This window comes from Telopea speciosissima, chromosome 6 (assembly GCF_018873765.1).
Source record: "Telopea speciosissima isolate NSW1024214 ecotype Mountain lineage chromosome 6, Tspe_v1, whole genome shotgun sequence".
Classification (NCBI taxonomy): Eukaryota; Viridiplantae; Streptophyta; class Magnoliopsida; order Proteales; family Proteaceae; genus Telopea; species Telopea speciosissima.
In genome coordinates, this window is record NC_057921.1 from 30,375,858 (window position 1) to 30,395,819 (window position 19,962).

At 43.1% G+C, this 19,962-nt stretch overlaps 1 long non-coding RNA gene across 1 annotated transcript; it reads right to left on the reverse strand.

Annotated features, from left to right (window-relative positions):
- Nucleotides 1-10,734: 10,734 nt before the first annotated feature.
- Nucleotides 10,735-19,038, reverse strand: LOC122665229. The gene is made up of 3 exons (XR_006333457.1): nucleotides 18,880-19,038; nucleotides 18,445-18,447; nucleotides 10,735-10,748 (listed from the first exon to the last, which is right to left on the reverse strand). It is a non-coding gene; the product is annotated as an uncharacterized LOC122665229 (long non-coding RNA).
- Nucleotides 19,039-19,962: the final 924 nt, after the last annotated feature.

Sequence of the window (19,962 nt, forward strand, 5' to 3'; positions counted from 1 at the left end):
CTCGGTGGGGCTCACACTCTGTTGTTCAATGTTTTTCTTAGATGATTTTGCAGATCGATGCCACGTGGCATGGAGGGTCATCTCGAGGAGGAGAGACTTGGTTGTTACGATGATGTTGGTGTGGACCCCGACGGAGGTCATACCAATCCTGCGTACTTTCTCAGTGGTCGTGGATGAAGACCGTTGAGAAGTGCTTCTGATGTTTTGCTATGGGATCTCCTCTTTGTTTTGTTAGGAGTTTTCCCGTCTTGACTGTGGATCAGTTGTAGCTTTCTTTACTTTTTCTTTTTGGGGTTGAGTATGCTCACCATGTATATAGCCATGTATGTAGTACTGTACTTATCAGCTTTGTTTCTTTTTTGTGGGTTGAAGGGAAATGTACAAACTATCCTATGTATATTTTATCACCATTTCCCCATATCACTATGCTTCCTTTTATGAGTAAATTGTAGTTTATTTGCTGCTGCACTCTGTTCTTACCTCTAGTAAAGAGATGGATTGTGGTTCCATGATCGTAAGCACTGCTTCTAGATCCGTGGGATTTGGCGGATTGCCATTATGCAATTTGGGTCACCTACCCAATCCTCCTAGGGGGTGGTTTGGGGTGTGACAGAGCTTTCAGAGCATGAGGCTCTTCTTACAATTATGGATTGCAAACTAGGACTAATAAGCTTTAATAATAAGCTTTAAACAGTAAAACAAGTCATAATTTAAACAAACTACAAGGGGGGGTAGATGTAAATAAACAAAATTGCATAATTTCCATTAATTAAAAGATAATTACAACTAAGCTACTACATAAGCTTTAATTACATGGATTGAAATGCAATAACTACATAGGCGATAAACAAAAAAAAAAAAAAAAAGCACTAAACCAGATGCATCCCAAACAAAGAAAAGTACATAAGCATAATAGAAAAAAAAAAGAGAGTAATTAGAACCACGTAGCGAAAGTGTCAAGAACTGCTGGAGCTACTCAGTAAGAGGCAGATCACTAGGAGGAGGCTGAGTCTAGCAAGAGTCAACTCTATAGAACCTGTCCCAGAAGTCTAGATGGTGCTCCACAGACCCCACTCTCGTCTCCAAAGAAGTGAAGCCCTGGTCCACCCTAGTCGCCAAGCTGGAGAGCTGAGTTCCAAGACTCTAGAAGTGTGTCATCATCTGCGCCCACTCTGGAGGTCCTGGAACCTAGGAGCTAGTAGTGCCTATCGCCTCATATGTGGGTAAGTCAGAAAACTGAGTGTCTATGCCCTCAAAACCACCTTGACATGTGCCCTGATCCTCTACATGTATGCCCTGGGTGTTCTCCTGAATGTCTCCCTGCTCTCTTACATCCTGGATATCCTCACCCTCCACAGCCTGCTGCATCCCCATCTGTCCCTCATCCTCTGGTGGACCCTCTCCTGGCACTTTCATCTTCAGAATGGAAGTCTTATCTATGGGCCTGGATTTGGTCCTATCAATGTACTTGTCCTCCAATGGCACCCCAAAATATTGAAAGACCAAGGTGAGGAATCTCCCATAGGGAAGGTTCCCATCAGCTGGGTTCCGTGCATGATAGAGCATCACCTGAAGTAACAGATAGGGGAGGTTGATGACTGGACCCCCCTGACCAGCTCCCAAGAGGCAGTAGGTAATGTATGCTCTCATCATGGAGATACTGCCCTTGTTCCCACCCTTAGGGTAAATATTGTAGGTAACACACCTACTAATCACCCTGGCACTAGGTCTGTAGGAGGTCTCAGACTTAGGTGTGTTCCCTGAACCTGTCAAAGCCTCGAAGACCATCCTCCTGGTCTCCAAAGAAAACATATCCGAAATATCCATGCAGGGCTGATAATAAACCCTCTCTCCGGTGTCTGGTAAGCCCGAGATCTCAGCTAGAAGGGTAGTGGTCAGCCTAATATCCACACCCTTTACCCTACTCAGGAGTGTGAATTCTTGTGCCCTAGATGGCATCAGGTTACAATAGAAATACCGAACCAAGTTGGGATAATAAGGCTCGGTGGGGGATAGCATCGATGCCCAACCTAGGACATTAAACCTGGCGAAGAGGCTGTATTGGTGAAAATCCTCTACTCGCACCACCCGGCCATTCACTATCTTTACCGAAACAAAATTCTTCCACTCCTTAGTGTGCTCATACCTGGAGAAAAGATGATGGTCAAAATCCTGTTCCTCTGAAGACGAATCATCTCTAGGGGATGATGGTGGAACCGAAGAATAGGAAGATTCCTTGGATTTGACCCGTAGCCTCTTTTGGGCTACCGATTTCCGTGTAGTACGACGACTTGTAGACACCTCCTACAAAGAATAGAAAAAACAACTAGGTTAAGGCAAGGAAAACAATAGAAACCCTAACCCAAGGAAAGATTTAAAGAAACAAACAACTATTTAGATAAAGTAGAGAAGAAAGCATACCTAGGCGCGTGTAGACTCGCAGAAACCCTGGGCAATCGTGAGGATTTGATGTGGATTAGGTCACACTACCCTCCAAGAGCATCTCCTAGGTGTTTAGTTGTGTTTTGAGAGGAATAGAGCCAAAATGGCCCCCTCTCGGATATAAAAAGCCTGAGCCCGATTCTCTGGGCAACGTGGCAACGCCCAGTGAGGGAATCTTACTGATTTTTGAGTTTTAGCTTGTGGAAACTTGGGAATTACCTAGAGTGACCTTAGACAACACTAAAATACAAGATTTTTATTAATGTAAAAAAAAAAATTAATAAATAAATATAATAAAATAATAATGTTCAAATGACCTAAGGGCTCAACCAACCTAGTCTTCTTAAGGTCAAAAAGGGGGAAAATTCTACATGTGGTTTTAGTAGAACACATAGGGACTAGGAACATTTTTGGTGGATATAATTAAATTAAGTACTTAACATATTTATATAAATATGAATGTACATGTATCCATAATTATAGGTTATGCTGAATACCACCTAACTACGATATGCTTGAATATTGTGATGTACAAACTGCTTGGAGTGTTGCTATGCAAACAGAACCTAGATATGTAGGTATGTTGTAATAAGGGATTGGTAAGTACGAGGAGCGTAGATCTCATCTTAAACAAGGCCTAGGATAGTTGAGAATAGGACCTAATAGGGTTCGTAGTAAATCAAACACCTAGATGCTAAGGTACCTCGAGCCAACCCAAGAATTTGTTACATTGATCTTTAGTTATTTAAGTTTCAGTAGTTGTGTACTTAATTCTTTTAATTAAGTATGCCCTCATGCCTAGAACCATTTTATGTGATAGGACCTATTACCCTTGCCTGAGGCTGGAGACCCCAGCATCATGATCTATCTTAGACACCTACGAGAGAGAATGAGACGGATACGACTAGTGTTACCCCGAGCTGAGAATCGACTGGACTATTACCTAGCCCTCGCTGCCATTAGTGGACCAGCAGAGTGAAACCATTTCATGTCCTTCGCTGGAGAGGTAAGAGCTGACATAGAATTTTTGCTGGCAATGGAGTTTGTGATCGGGAAGAAGCTGGAGATGCTTGCCTGCTAGATCAGGTAAATAATTAAAAGTCTTTATTTAAAAATTTGAAAATTTTCATTAGTGCCATGCATAGCATATTGACCCATAAAATGCATAAGAAAGTGAAACATAAAGTATTCAATAAGACGCATCACCCAATAAACCAACACAATGAATCTAACAATCCACCTTACTGGTATGACTCATGATACACATTAGAACTGTGGACTGGATTTGTACCTGCCTAGTTAGGAAACAACTGTTGATCCATATAGATGAAATTAGAACAATGGTCAACACTAGAAGTTCTCGTGGAGGACGTAAAGGTGAACAACCTAGAGTTGTACCAGAGGTTGTGCTGCCTAACGGAACTGAGGCTCAAAACTCTGAGGCACCAGCTGCTTCGTCAGGAGCACTAGCGGCTGCACAAGCTACTACTGCAGCACCTCAGCCAAGTGTGGCAGCCGGCGACGTGACTGCATTCATGACCACGATGATGCGGACCATGCAACAACAATAAGAATTGCTTGGTCAGATGTCTACATAGTTTGCAACCATGATGCACGAGCGCGCTGCACCACCACTACCACCCAATCGACCCATGCTATTTCCACCACCTGTGCCTCAGCATTTAGCAAAAAATTCCACCGCCAAGGTTATGGAGAGATTCAAGAAACTCCAACCGCCTGCATTTTTCAAAAATAACCTCTGAGGCAATGCAGCTGGGACGATGGATTAGTGCCCTAGAAAAGGCATTTGAAGTACTTGAGTGCACGGATGGACCAAAGATTATATGTGCGGGTTATCAGTTGCAGAATGAAGCCGAAGCTTGGTGGAAGGCAACTAGGCCTAATTTGGAAGCTGCTCACCCAAATCCTACGTGGGCGCAGTTCAAAGAAATTTTCTTTAAGAACTACTTCCCTAAGAGCTTTAAGGACAGGAAAGAAGCGGAGTTTATTGCACTGGTGTAAGGAACCAAATCAGTGCTAGACTATCAATAGTGGTTTGAAGATCTATTCCATTTTTCTCCAGAGCACCTGAAGGGGGAAGTTAGTAAGGCTAAAAAAATTGAGTACTGAGGCTCTGGAAATGTGACATCATCTGTGTCCACTCGGAAGGCCCTGGAAACTGAGAACTGGTGGCACCCATCGCCTCATAGGTAGGTAAGTCAGTAAATTGTGTGCCAACACCCTCGAAGTCTCCCTGACCCACACCCTGCTCCTCTCCATGCTCGCCCTGGATGTCTCCCTCAATGTCTCCTAACTCCACACCCTGCTCATCTCCACCATGCATCTCACCCAACTCCTCTCCCTGCTGCTCATCACCAAGCATCACCATCTACTCATCCTCCGGTGGATCCTCTCCTGGCACCTTCATCTTCAATATCGAGGTTTTATCAATAGGCCTGGATCTGTCCTTCTCCATGTACTCCCCCGCCAAAGGAACCTCAAAATGTCGGAAGACTAAGGTAAGAAACTTCCCATACGGAAGGTTCCCATCACCTGGGTCCTATGCATGATACAATATTACCTGGAGTAAAAGGTATGGGAGGTTTATGATCGGACCCCCTCTGCCAGCTCCTAATAGACAGTAAGTAATATACGCCCTCATCATAGAGATGCTACCCCTATTGCCGCCCTTGGGGTAGATGTTGTAGGTAACACACCTACTAATCACTTGGGAACTAGGCTTGTAGGAAGCCTCAGATTTGGGTGTGCTCTCAGACCCAGTCAGTGCTTTGAAGACCATTCTCCTAGTCTCCAAAGAAAACATCTCCGAAATATCCATCTTGGGTTTGTAGTAAACCCTCTCTCCTGTGTTGGGTATGCTCAAAATCTCTGCTAGTGAGGCAGTGGTAAGACTGATATCCACTCCCTTCACCCTACTCAACAGTCCAAACTCTTGTGCCCCAGATGGCACCAAGTTGCAGTAAAAGTACCGAACCAAGTTGGGATAACAAGGCTCGGTAGGTGTCAACATAGAAGCCCAACCTAGGGCATTGAATCTAGCAAAGAGACTATATTGGTGGGAGTCATCCACCTAGACCACTCGGCCATTTACAATTTTGAGGGATTTGAAATTCTTCCAATCCCTAAAATGCTCGTACCAAGAAAAGAGGAACCGGTCAAACTTGGGCTCATCTGAAGAAGAATCGTCTCTAGGAGAAGTTGGTGGCACTGTGGATGATGATGATGAAGAATGATCACTCTCCACTCGTAGCCTCTTCTGGGCTACCGATTTCCTAGCCGTATGGTGGCCAGTGGACATCTTTCTACAAGAAGAGAAGAAAAGAGGTAGTTAGGGCAAGAAATTTTAGCAAAACCCTAGCCAAAGTAAGAGGAAAGCTAAAGGAAGAGCTAAAATAGTGAAAGTAACCAAGAATCCTTACCTAGGCATGCTTAGATTCGCAAAGAACTCGAAGAAATGTGAGGATTTGGTGTGGAATTAATCACACTACCCTCCAAGGACCTTTTCTAGGTGTTTAGAGGAGTTTGGGAGAAATTAGAAATGAAATGGGCCCCTCTCGGACTCATATACCTGCGCCCCGATTCTCTGGACGATGGCACTGGGCGATGCAGGCAACACCCAGAGACATCGCCCAGTGAATGTATTTTTGCTGATTTTTGGATTATAGCACATAGGAACTTGGATTCCACCTATTTTAGCTTTGTTGAACATAAAAATAATGATTTTTACTAATGTTTTAAAAAATATATATAAATAAATAATTAATTAAATTAATTAATTAAACAAACGCAACTTTCATGAAATCAAAGGATTACAACTTCTACTTAGGAATCTTAGTAAAACACCTAGGAAATTGAAATTCCTTGTTTATATGTTTAATATAGGTACCAAAAATATATAAATATCCATGCATACTTATGAGAATTGGGTGTGTAATATTTAATCATTATGTGTTTGATATTGCGATGTACGAACTGAGTGGAGTGTTGCTATACAAAACCGGGTATAGATATGTAGGTATGTTGTAATACGTATTTATTTCATGTAGGAAGCGTAGATCTTACCCTATCCAAAGTCTAGGTCAGCCAAGAATAGGGTTTCATAGGTTGTCTAGCCAATTCAAAACACTTTAGATGCTAAGGTACCTCGAGCCAACCCAAGTATATTTTTATTGATTCTTAGTCATTTAAATTCCAGTAGACATGTACTTAATTCTTTTAATTAAGTATAACCTGATGCCTAGAACCATTTTCTATGACAGGACCTATTACCTCAGCCAAGGCTGGAGATCCCAGCATCATGATCTATATTAGACAGCTACGAGAGAGACTGAGACGGATATGACTAGTATTACCCCGATCCGAGAACTAGTTGGACTTTTATTTAGCCCTTGCTACCATTAGTGGACCAGGAGAGCGAGACTATTTTATGTCCTTAGCTGAAGAAGTAAGAGTTGACATAGAATACTTACTTGCGATGGAGTTTGTAATGGGAAGGAAGCTAGAATTGCTTGCCTGTTAGGCTAGGTAATTAATTAAAAGTCTTTTATTTAAAAAAAATTGAAGTCATTTATATAGTGTCATGCATAGCATACCATTACATAAAATGCTTAAGAAAAAAGAAACAGAATACCAAGCGAAAGAAACACCCACAATAAACCAAGACAAAATATCTAACAATCCACCATACTGGTGTGAGTCACGAAATTTACTGGAACTATGGACTAGGTTTGTACCTGTACTAACTAGGAAATAATTGTTGACCCTAATGAGCGATATGGGAATATTGAACATGCTCCTCTTTTTAGAGAAGCCACAATGGTCAACACAAGAAGTACCCGTGGTGGTCGCAAAGGAAAACAACCTCGTGTTATACCAGAGGTTGAACTACCAAATGGGACTAAGGCTCAAAATTCTGAGGCATCAGCTGCTTCGTCAGAGGCACTAGCGGCTACACAAGCCACTGCTACAGTACCTCAGCCAAATGTGGTAGCCGGCAATGTGACTGCATTCATGACCACAATGATGCGGACCATGCAACAACAACAAGAATTGCTTGGTCAGATGTCTACACAGTTTACAACCATGATGCATGAATGTGCGGCACCACCACCACCACCCAACCGGCCCGTACTATTTCCACCACCTGTGCCTCAACACTTAGCGGAGAACTCTACTGCCAAGGTTATGGAGAGATTTAAGAAACTCCATCCGCCTGCATTTTCTAAAATAACTTCCGAGGCAATGCCACCGGAATGGTGGATCAGTGCTCTAGAGAAGGCATTTGAAGTACTAGAGTGCACAAGTGCACAAAAACTGATTTGTGCGGGTTATGAGTTGCAGAATGAAGCCGAAGCTTGGTGGAAAGCTACTAAGCCCAATTTGGAAGCCACGCATCCAAACCCTACGTGGAACCATTTCAAAGAAGTTTTCTTCAAGAACTACTTCCCAAAGAGCTTTAGGGACAAGAAAGAAGTTGAATTCATCGCACTGGTGCAAGGGACCAAGTCGGTATTGGATTACCAACAGCGATTTGAAGATTTGTTCCATTTTGCTCCAAAGCACCTAAAAGAGGAAGTTAGTAAGGCAAAGAAATTCAAGAAAGGACTCAAGACTGAGATCGGATCAGTACTGTCAATTATGGATATCCGGGATTATGCTCAGATGGTCGACAAGGCAAAGATGATGGAAGACAGATTTAAGGAAAAGGAGAAAGAGAAGACTATGACGTCGCTTGGGTTGAACAAAAGGCCAAATAATTTTCAAACTTTTGGGTGGCCAAATAAAGTTTATCGTGGAACAAGTTCAAGCCCTAATTTGACTCCGTATCGTTGGCCGAACGTGGGTCAGAACCCTTTCCGCCCCACTTTCAATCCCCCTGCTCAACCAACTACAAGTTAAGTGACAATAGCAACTTTGCCAACCCGACCAGCAACAAGTCAAGTGAGCCAAGCCTCAACACCTTCTGTTCTACCCCATAAGTGCTATGTGTGCAATAAGGAAGGACACATGGCAAGAGATTGTAGATCATGTGGGTATGGCAACAACTTGCCGAATCAGCCCTACACTAGACCTTTTCAGCCACGAGACAATCGGACGCGAGGAAAGGTGTTTGCGATGACGAATGAAGAAGCCGAGGCGAACTCTGATGTATTAACAAGTAAGTTTGCTAAACACTACTAAATTATAGGGAATAATTGGCTTACTTCATGTAACCTAAACTACCCACAAACCCTAGGTACCCTGGTTGTCTCAACCATACTTGCACGAGTGTTATTCGACTCGGGCGCAACCCACTCTTTCGTCTCTACCACTTTTACGAGTAAGATGAAAGATCAACCGAGAGACATCGGGCATGAACTAGTAGTCAGCACACCGACGGGTGGCATCGTGAGCTTGAAGGAGGTTTACGACCCTTGTCAGATTGAGACCTGTGGGAAGAATCTAACCGCACAATTGATAAAGTTGGATATAAAGGACTTTGACGTAATACTAGGCATGGATTGGTTATCCACCTATGGTGCAAACGTCTTGTGTGCGGCAAAGAAGATATGTTTAAGTTGAAAGATGGGTCAATCTTCACCTATCAAAGCGAACCGAGAAGGAAATCCAGGAGAATAACCTTATCAGCCCTCCAGGCGCGAAAGTTGCTTGATGATGGATGTCAAGGCTTTTTAGCAACTGTGATAGACACGGAGGCAAAGATAAAACCCTTGGAGGAACTCAAAGTCGTCAGAGAATTTCCTGATGTTTTTCCAGAAGATCTGACGCAGCTACCACCTGACCATGATATAGAGTTCGCGATTGATCTAATTCCTGGTGCAGCACTGGTATCCAAGGCACTGTATTGAATGGTGTCAATCAAACTGAAGGAGTTGCAAGTTCAACTTCAAGACCTGCTGAAGAAGGGATTCATTCAACCCAGCGTATCACCCTGGGGAGCACCCGTGTTGTTTGTTAAGAAGAAGGATGGCAGTATGTGGCTGTGTGTATCGACTACCACGAGCTGAATAAGCTTACTGTCAAGAATCAATACCCGTTGCCGCGCATCGATGACTTATTTGATCAGTTATAAGAAGCAAGAGTTTTCTCCAAAATCGATCTTAGGTCAGGATACAATCAATTGAAGATCAAGGGTGGTGATATTCACAAAACGGTGTTTCAAACCCGATACGAACATTACGAATTCTTAGTTTTGTCATTCGGATTAACCAACGCTCCGACAGCATTCATGGACATGATGAACAGAGTATTCCATGATGTGTTGGATAAGTTTGTCATTGTATTTATTGATGACATTTTGGTGTACTCCAAAAATGAGGAAGAACACGCTCAATACCTTACCTTTGTGTTGCAGCGGTTGCGGGAACACCATCTTTTTGCCAAATTCAGTAAATGCGAATTTTGGCTATGTCAAATTGGATTCCTGGGACACATCGTTACTAAAGATGGCATTAAAGTGGATCCAGGAAAGGTGAAAGCAGTACTCGAATGAGAGACTTCGAAGAGTGCCACTGAGATCTGAAGTTTCTTAGGTTTGGCCGGTTACTACCGTCGGTTTATTGAAAATTTCTCATAGATTTTGGCACCCATGACAAAACTTACAAAGAAGGGAGCCAAATTTGAATGGAATGAAACATGCGAGAAAAGTTTTCAGGAATTGAGGAACCGATTGGTGACAGCTCCAGTCTTGACCATTCCGGACGATACCGGAGGAATGGTGTGGTATACACTGACGTATCCAGGATAGGATTAGGTGGCATCTTGATGCAAAAAGGTAAAGTAGTCGCCTATGCCTCCAGACAGTTAAAAGAACATGAGAAGAACTACCCCACTTATGACTTAGAGTTGGTAGCGCTGGTCTTCGCATTAAAGATATGGCGGCATTACCTATATGGCAAAAAGAGTGAAATTTTCAGCGATCATAAAAGTCTAAAATATTTCTTCACCCAGAAGGAGCTGAACATGAGACAGAGGTGGTGGTTAGAACTGGTAAAAGATTATGACTGTGAAATCCAGTGCCACGCTAGTAAGGCCAACGTTGAAGTTGATGCATTAAGCAGAAAATCTCAGACTGCATCTCTCGCTTCCTTAGTTGTAAGCGAACAGTTAAATGAAAAAGGTCAGAAGCTTGATTTGGAGCTCGTGGTCGAAGGAATGGCTATACAACTAGCAGCCATGGATCTACAGCCGTCGATACGAGTAGAGGTATTTGTGAAGCAACCATTAGAACCCGAGCTAGCCAAGATCATTTGGGAAGTACAACAAGGTGTCCATAGGGACCCAGACTTTTCTTTGGCCCAAGATGGTGCACTGAAGTTTTGAGATAGACTGTGTGTGCCTGATGATTATAATGTCCAAGACCAAATTCTTAAAGAGGCGCACAACTCACCCTATACAATCCACCCCAAAAGTACAAAGATGTACAAGGATTTGAAGAAGTATTACTGGTGGATGGGAATGAAGGAGACCATAGCAATATACATGTCCAAGTGCCTCACCTGTCAACAGATAAAAGCAGAGAGACACCGACCGTATGGATTGTTGCAGCTACTTCCTATACCTAAATGGAAGTGGGAAAGGATCACCATGGATTTCATGACAAATCTGCCCAACACCAAGAAAGGCATGAATGCGATTTGGGTGATCGTAGACGGACTAACAAAGGCAGCTCACTTTATACCAATCAGGATAAGTTACTCGATGGAGAACCTTACCCAATTATATATAGCGAATATAGTCCACTTACACGGCGTGCCTGTCAGTATTGTGTCTGACAGAGATCCTTGGTTTACCTCAAGGTTTCGTAGAAGTTTACAGAAGGCATTGGGATCTCAATTGAATCTTAGTATGATTTTCCATCCACAGACAAATGGGTAGTCGGAAAGAACTATACAGACTCTGGAGGACATGCTCAGGGCCTGCATTTTAGAAATGAACAGTAGTTGGGATGCTCATATACCTCTGGTGGAATTCGCCTACAATAATAGTTATCACTCCACCATTGGCATAGCACCATTCGAAGCTCTATATGGATGGAAATGTAGAACTCTGTTATATTGGGATGAAGTTGGCGAACGAAAGTATCTCGGACCCGAGATGATACAAGTGATCGGCGATAAGGTGGATGTCATAAGAGAAAAGATCAAGGCAGCCCAGTCAAGATAGAAAATTTATGTGGATAATCGAAGGAAGGACATTGAATTTGAAGTTGGAGAAAAGGTATTCCTTCGAGTGTCTCCAACTAAAGGATTGCTACGTTTCAACAAGAAGGGTAAGTTGAGCCCAAGGTTCACCGGTCCTTATGAAATTCTTAACAAAGTGGGACCCATAGCATACCGACTAGCACTACCACCATCGTTGTCAGGCGTCCATGATGCTTTCCATGTATCAATGCTGAGAAAGTACATTAACAACCCGACACATGTACTATTAACTGAACCTGAACAGTTGGATGTGGATATGACATATGAAGAGCAACCTACAGAGATATTGGACAGAAAGGAGCATAACCTCCGTAACTGCACCGTCGCTTTTGTAAAGGTTCTTTGGGGAAACAACCTGGTGGAAGAAGCTTCATGGGAACGTGAAGAAGAACTGAAAGAGAGATATCCTCAACTCTTCGAATTGCAAGGTAAGCAAATTTTGAGGATAAAATTTTTGTAAGGTGGGGAGATATATAAAACCCTACTCCTGACTGGCTGGAATTTTGATTGAAGGACAGGAACCCCTGACCAGGCAACCAAGAACACTGTGGAGTATCACTCCAGTGATTTGGATTGATGTAGAAACCCTGTGTGGATCATCATACATGACTATCAATAGGTGGATAGCTGACCCTTGCAACTGTACAACTTATAGTATTGTGAATGGCCTGAATCCCAGGTAATCTCTCTCCTCTCCATAACTGTGGGACCCACCTCTGGAAAAGTGTGTAAAAACCTCTAAATGGCATGTGGGGACAATGCCCTGACCAAGGGTCAAACCCCTATGCAAGCCCCACTGAGATTCAGCTTTGCTGGAATCTTTGGGCGATGGCACTAGGCGATGCAGACAAGGCCCAGAGACATCGCCCAGTCAGTAAAATAGCATATTTAATGGATTTAATTTATGGGGACCACCCATAATGGACATGGGCACCTTCTAAAGATAGAGGGGAGTCTGAGGGACCACCTCATACCCTAGGTTCACTGTGGACCCCACCTAAGAGCCCAGAGTGGCTGTAAATGCAGTTAAGAATGCATTTTGAAAATAGACCTTAACCAACCAAACAGGCCTTAGTCAAGGCTGGGCTATATATAGGGGTGCCTTGGGCTCATTTAGAACCCTTGGCTACTATTCATTTTGTGGGAGAGAAGAGAAGAAAGAAGAGAGAGGAAAAAGAAAGGAAGAAGGAGAAGAAGGAAGGGTTGGGTGGCAGCCTTGCATCCAAGCTTGGGATCGAGCTTCTCACACCTGTGCAAGTATGGAAACTCTGCTCAGACCTGCTGCTCCCCTTTTGGTGCTTATGTTTGTTGATCTTCTACTCTCTAGCAGCCTAGAACAGCTAGGGACTGCCCTGGACAGCCTTAGATTTGCCATGCAAGTATGGAGCATGGAAGATTTGAGAGTTTTGGATGATTTTACAGGGCAGATATGCCATTTTTGAGGGCCGAATCTGGCTGTGCATGGTTGCACTGCCCAGATTCACTGTTGGCTGGCTGTATGGAACCCTGGAATGCAAGCCATGGCTGCATAGACCTAGCCCTAGGTAATTATAGCCTTGAATCACTATGTTACATCTGTTTCCAGCCTTGCATGTGGCTGAAATTGAGATTCATGCCTAAAGAAACCCTGTGACACTATTTACTGAGCTGTCTGGGCAGCCTCTAGCAGTCAAGTGGTGGGCCCAATGGAGAATCCACTTGGACCAAAAAGTAGATCACCCCAGGGTTCACCTTATGCCCTAACATGCATGGGGTAATGATTTGAGCACTGCCCATGAGAATCAACCTTGGAATCTCAGCCCATTGTCGATTTGAAGACTCTAGGCGAAGCACCCACCGCCCAGAGACATCGCCCAGTGAATGGAAGTTGGCAGAATTGTTGATCTAGCCTCAGGAACCTCACCCAATGGCCATGGTACAGTGTGGGAAAGTGGGAAATGACCTAAATGCCCTTCCCCACATCTGTCCTTATAAAGGTTTGGCTTAGGAACCCAAGTGGGCCCCGTAGGTGATGGAAACCCTGCCTGCGCTTGGTTCTGTAGCACTATCAGACTGAGGATAGCATAGTAAGCCTATTATGACCTAGGGTCAGGTATAATCACTGAGAAAGACCACTTTACCCCTAGACCACCATCTCTGGATGATGCACCGGGATATGGACCTAAGGCCCAGTACAAGGCCCAGAGAATTCCAAGTGAGAATCAACTGAACACCGGGTCAACCCAGTGAGCTTAGGTTAACCCTAGGACTACCAAAGACAAATTGGAAACTTAACATGACACTTTCTGATTTACATTTAGGATTTGATCCCGCGCTCGAGGCCAACAACCAGACTGCTGTTGGAACAGAATTTGCAACCGAGTACTTAGAACCAGACCCAGGTGAGTGAAATATTATCATATGTGTACATGTAATCTATGATGCTATGTCAGCTATTAAATTTAAATCATATATGTTGTGTTAATTAAATTTTGTTCAATTATTCACATTAACTGTCTGTTGATCAACACTATGACTCTTATTTGATGAATGTGATTGTTAGACTAGATGCCGTAATCGGCTTGGAAATGAGGCCTGTGGTAGCCCGTAGTATGGGATACGGTTGACACCGCCTGACTTATACAATGCCATATAGACATGGGGTTAGAGTTTCATCACCCGTGCTACGCACCCTTGCCAATAGGGGTTAAGGTATTGGATGCCTGTGAGGGTGACCATATATATGAGAAAAGTAAAAAATGTGTTTGCACCGGAATGATGAATGATAAGAAAAGAGATATGTTTGCACCGGAATGGTGATTATGGGCTATAAGCCAAGAATGAAAAGAAAAGAGAAATGTGATGGGTTGCCCTACAGGTTAATCACAGAGGGCTGGTCGGGCTGACCTTGGTGAACGAATGTGGGAGCTGACTAGTCTTCTCTAACAACTCAATGGGTGTATCGCGGGAAGGGGTAACCAAGCCCGCACCAGGGATACATCTATTGGGGATTGTAGTAGCACAGACCTGACTTATTTGTATTTCTAGGTGGCTAATAAATAATCTGGACTTTCATATCATGTAGGATCATGTGAATTGTGGTTGCACGTGCATGCATGATGATATGTTTTGCTCACGAGCTCAGTGGAGCTCACACTCTGTTATATATGTTTTTCTTTAGATGATTTTGCAGATCGATGCCGCTATGGCAAGGAGGCTCATTATGAGGAGGAGAGCCATTGTGATTATGATGATATTGGTATGGACCCCGATGGAGGTCATGCCGATGATGCGTGCATTCTCGGTGGTCGTTAATGAAGACCGTTGAAGAGTGCACTTGATTCTTTTTGTCTTGGGGACTTCTTTTTGCTTTTGTTAGGAGTTTATCCCCGTTCTGCTTGTGGTTCTGTGGTAGTTTTCTTACTTTCTTTTTGGGGTTGAGTTATCTCACCCTGTATATATATATATATGTATGTATTTCTTCCTTTCTTTTAGCTTTTGTCAGCTTAGTTTCTCGTTGTGGGTTGTATCTGGGTGGGAATGTTTCAGAACACTTTGTATATATATATCACCAACATTCCCATATCGCTACGCTTTCTCTTTTGTTATTATAATTGTAGTTTATCTGCAACACTCTGATCTTACCTGTAGTAATGAGATGAATGTGGGATCGTGAATGTAATAACTGCTTCTAGATCCGTGGGATTTGACGGAATGCCGTTACACAATTCGGGTCACCTACCTAATCCTCCTAGGGGGTGGTTTGGGGTGTGGCAGACATAGTGGGAGAGGGGACCAATATTCAAACCGTAGTTGATGTAATCTCTCATGGAGTCATGAGTCCCTCTCAAAGTGGTGTTGGATCTCTAGGAATTGAGGGCACCCTAAAGCACCTTTGGTTTCTTAGAAAGATTGCTAGGGAAGGCATCGAAGGGAGAGATGGGAAGAAGGAAATTCTTTATCGGCTTGATCTGTTCAGGCCTTATCTTGAGCTTCCTTGTGAATTAAGCCTCGACTCGTTCTTCTTTATCATTACATTAAACCTGTTGACATAATAGAACACAGTGGCTTGTGTCAACTCATTTTTTATGATCAAACATTTATAGAGGGAGGAAAGAATTTTCCCAACATGCAAGATCGCACCACAATGAACGTCGTCCTACCATGCTACCCTGCAGATAGGGCGCAGCCCCATCAGGCAGCATTATAGTCTGCGTAGCCCCGTAAGGTAGCCCCACAAGGAAGTGCCGTGCATTGTACAGCCTTGCAAGGTAGCGCCATGCACGCCATGCAGTCCCGCTAGGCAACCCTGCCCTACGGCACTAAAGCCTGCATGGCCCTGCCATGCGGTACCACACACCCTATGCAGCCCTATCATGCGGCAGCACATGCACTATGCGGTCATGCCATGTGGCACCACACACACTGTGCGGCCCTGCCGTGCCATGTCAGACACACTAGGCAGCCTTACCGTGTAGCACTATACACGCTGTGCGGCCCTGCTATGCGGCCCCACATGTGCTATGCAGCCCCACAAGCGCCCAACCTTTCTTTTCTATCTTTCATAACCCCGTATTGCAGTCCCACATACTTCACCATGGCACCGCCGAACCCAACTTTTGCCTATAAATAGCCCCTTCCCCTCCTCATTTGCACATTCAAAATTTGTGGTAGAGGGGGCACCCCAAAGCTCCAATTTTTGTATTTTTCCTAGTATCCTTGTTCTAGGGCTCTTCCCCAATCCAATTTCGAGCCTTCGAGCCTTATCCCCTTGCCCGAAGTCCGGGTTATCCGAACCGGACTTCTTCGACGCTTTTTTGCCCATGTCCTAGAAATCTTTCACGGCGTAGCTACTCTGCCTGAGAATTGAGTGTTTCGCTCCCTAAACCTCGCAACACCATTATTCTGTCCAAAACCCAAAGATTACTCTTAAGCTGATACTCTGTCCGGCAAATGATAAAGCTAGCCATTTGTCTCCACCTAAGCCAAGGGACGGCTTTCGTATTGCATTTTCCATAATCGCATTAGTTTAGCGTACAGATATACATTCTTATCATTAACCTTTAATTTCCGCATAATGTAGTCTTTCAAGCATTCTTGTGTAGCGTACATAGTAGTTAATGTAACATAGTTTAATTTGTTTGAGTAGTTTGTGCATCAATATTTAGCCAAAAATGTGGTTATAAGACATTCATATAGGGAGAATATTAAAAAACAAGCATCTAGTAGAAAGAGCGGTTTACCTAGGCAAGGTGGATCCTAACACCTTCCCACTCTCGTAACCTGACCACTTACCCCAAATCTCTAACCAGACCAAATGAAGTCATGTAGCCCTTCACAGGGCTACACCAATGGGTCCTGGGCCCTAATCCTAGGTGGCAACTCCATTTTACATGATTGTATGACCCCCATCCCCCTGATAATCATAACCTTGAGAAGACACATTCCTTCTCCCTCCAACCAAGAAGCAACAAACCTATCCCCTCTGCGTGCATTGTGCGTGTGCCACAAAAATGAATCCTCACACTGGACAGCGACTCCAGATGGCTGATTGCCTGATTTGCCGCCCCTAGGTGGTACATACAGCAATAGCTGCCAAGGCATGGAGTGGCAACTTGGGAGGTAGTGGGATTGATTTGCCTCCTCCAGGCGGCAGATGCAACAGCACACACCCAGGTGAGGCAGCATGGGCTCCCAGCTCACCTGTGCAGGGTGGTTGACCGCCCCTTTGCGGGAAAGAGCTTAAAAGTTCCTCTATGGCTCTTTTTGGGCAATCCAAATTGATTTTTGAGTGGATTATACTTGATTTTTGGTGAGAGGCACTAAGTTAGGTGTCAACCTCCTATTTGTTGGAGACTTAGAGAATCTTTTCTCAAAGGAGAGAGAAAGAGAGATTATCTTCATGGAATAAAATCCCGGCAAAGGAAGGAATTTAAGTAAGATTAAAATACCAATATGAGGTTTAATTTAAAAACTTAGAAACAAAGATTCCTTTTGAAATATTTTGGTTGGACGAGTGAAAATCAGATTTAGACTAGGATTTTTAGAAAGGAATCATATGGGATTTGAATTACTCCTAAAACGAGTTTAAATCTGGAAAAGGGGCAGAAGCTCCCATGTTTTCAGAAATTTCAAATTTCAGTCATATAGTGGGGGCTGGAAGTTCAGTTGACCTCAGGATTGTGACTTCGAGGTTTTTCATTATGAGGGTGGAGTTCGGTCGGGGATAGTGGTGGAACCGTACCTAAGGCTAGAGTATGAGTCTCTAATCCAAAAAATTTAACTTTTGATTCTAGTAAGTAATGGAACATTATTATGAAGTGTAGGTGTTTTCTTTGTGGAAGAGCCAAACATACAGGAGAAGTACACGTTGATTGATTAGGACGGTGAGTGGAATTACACAACTTATATATTTATTTTCAATATAAAAACTCTCCTTCTGATCTTCTACAATTTATCTTTGCAATTCATATTTTTAAATGTGTGTGTGTAAATTATAAAACTAAGCATGTAATTGCATTTAAAATCTGGAAAATTGCTTTTTTCAAGCATGTGGACATTAGGAATAGTCGATCTGCTATCGACTACTCAAGCTTGAAAGCTTGTTTTGCTGTTATTTTTTAGTGGGGTTTTGCTCAAAGCTCCAATTTTTGTTATCTCTGAGAATTGTATATGTGCATCTATATTTTTCTTTGCGACTTGTATAATGGTGCAAACGTATTTAATTTCATGACCTGTATAATGGTGTAGGCATTTTCTTTTGCGACATGTATAACGGTGCAGGCGTATTTAATTTCACGACCTGTATAACGCAGCAGCCATATTTTTGGTGATCTATATAATAGTGTAGGCACTTTCATTTTGTGACCCATATAACTGTTCGGGCATACCTTCCTTTAGTATGCATGATGTTTATGTTTATTTCTGTTATTGATCTAATTGGACAAAATTATTCTCTCTTTTATTTCATAAAACTTAAGTGGACTTCTGAAACCGAAATTGATCTAACATTGAAATTGCACCTAAAGCCAAAAGCAAGAAATCGACATCTAAATAGACATCTATGGAATCTGACCCGACAACTAGCGAGCGGCCAAAGCCAATTAGTCGAGCCAACTATTGGAAAAATAAAGTTTTTTAAGTCTGCTTCAAAGCTCGATTTTCAGTCTTCAAAATCTAATTTTTAGTCAAAAAAGTCTTGACATAGCCTTAAAGTTAACGGCGAGGTTCAAACGAGGAAAGGCTTACGGTGGATACCTAGGCACCCAGAGACGAGGAAGGGCATAGTAAGCGACGAAATGCTTTGGGGAGTTGAAAATAAGCATAAATCCAAAGATTCCCGAATAGGTCAACCTCTCGAACTGCTGCTGAATCCATGGCCAGGCAAGAATCAAGAAGACTAACTAGCGCATTCAAGAATTGCTTATTTATGAAATAAGAGTAAGCTAAGCTAATCTTCAAGTTCGAAAGGCTGCTGCTTCAGCTTCACCTCTACTTTCATATCTGAAGGAAGAGCCAAGTGCCAACTAGCTACTAGCAACTAAAATGACTGCTTGCTAACTTCCATGATGGTAGGTGGGAGACTGATGGTTATGATCTTAACTGAATACCAACCCAATCTCGATGAACAAAAGCAAGAATCGGGGCCCACGGAGCAGTAAGGGAAGTAGGAAGGCACCAAGATAAAGAGACAAGTCCAGTTGCATAGTCAGCACCGAGGGAAAGACGAAGCGAGCACCGGGGGCTTCTGGGTTAGGAACAAAGGGCGACGTTGACCATCCGTCACGTCAGTATCCATATGGTACCGTGGTAAACTAGCACTATTGTTTTGCTCATTGATATTTAGTTGTATGATATCTTATATTTAAAAAATGAGATGAATGAAACTCGAAAAAGACACCATTATTGCTAGCAAGTTTTTCAAATAAAGTAAAGACAAAGGAGGGAACATGGAGAACAACAGATAAACGGAAAGAAGTAAAAGAGGAGGAGGAGGATAGAGAAGTAGACACAATTTGAGTGATAGGGCAACCTTTACCATTGCCAATGTGAAGTTAATCTAGACTAGTGCAATTGTCAACAGAGGAGAGGGATTGGAGATTTGGGGTAATGTAATGTGTAACACCTGTATTTGGGTACTAGGTCAGGGTAGAGGAGAGGGTAGTGTGGAGTTTTCAAGAGAGGGGGTTGGCATAGTGACTGGACGGTGGAGAAGGGGTAGGTAAGATGGGTAGTAGCAGGTAAGGCTTGATGACGAATTGGTTGTCATTAATAGTAGGTGTAGGTAGTGTGGTTTGTACAATTATAGATTGAACAC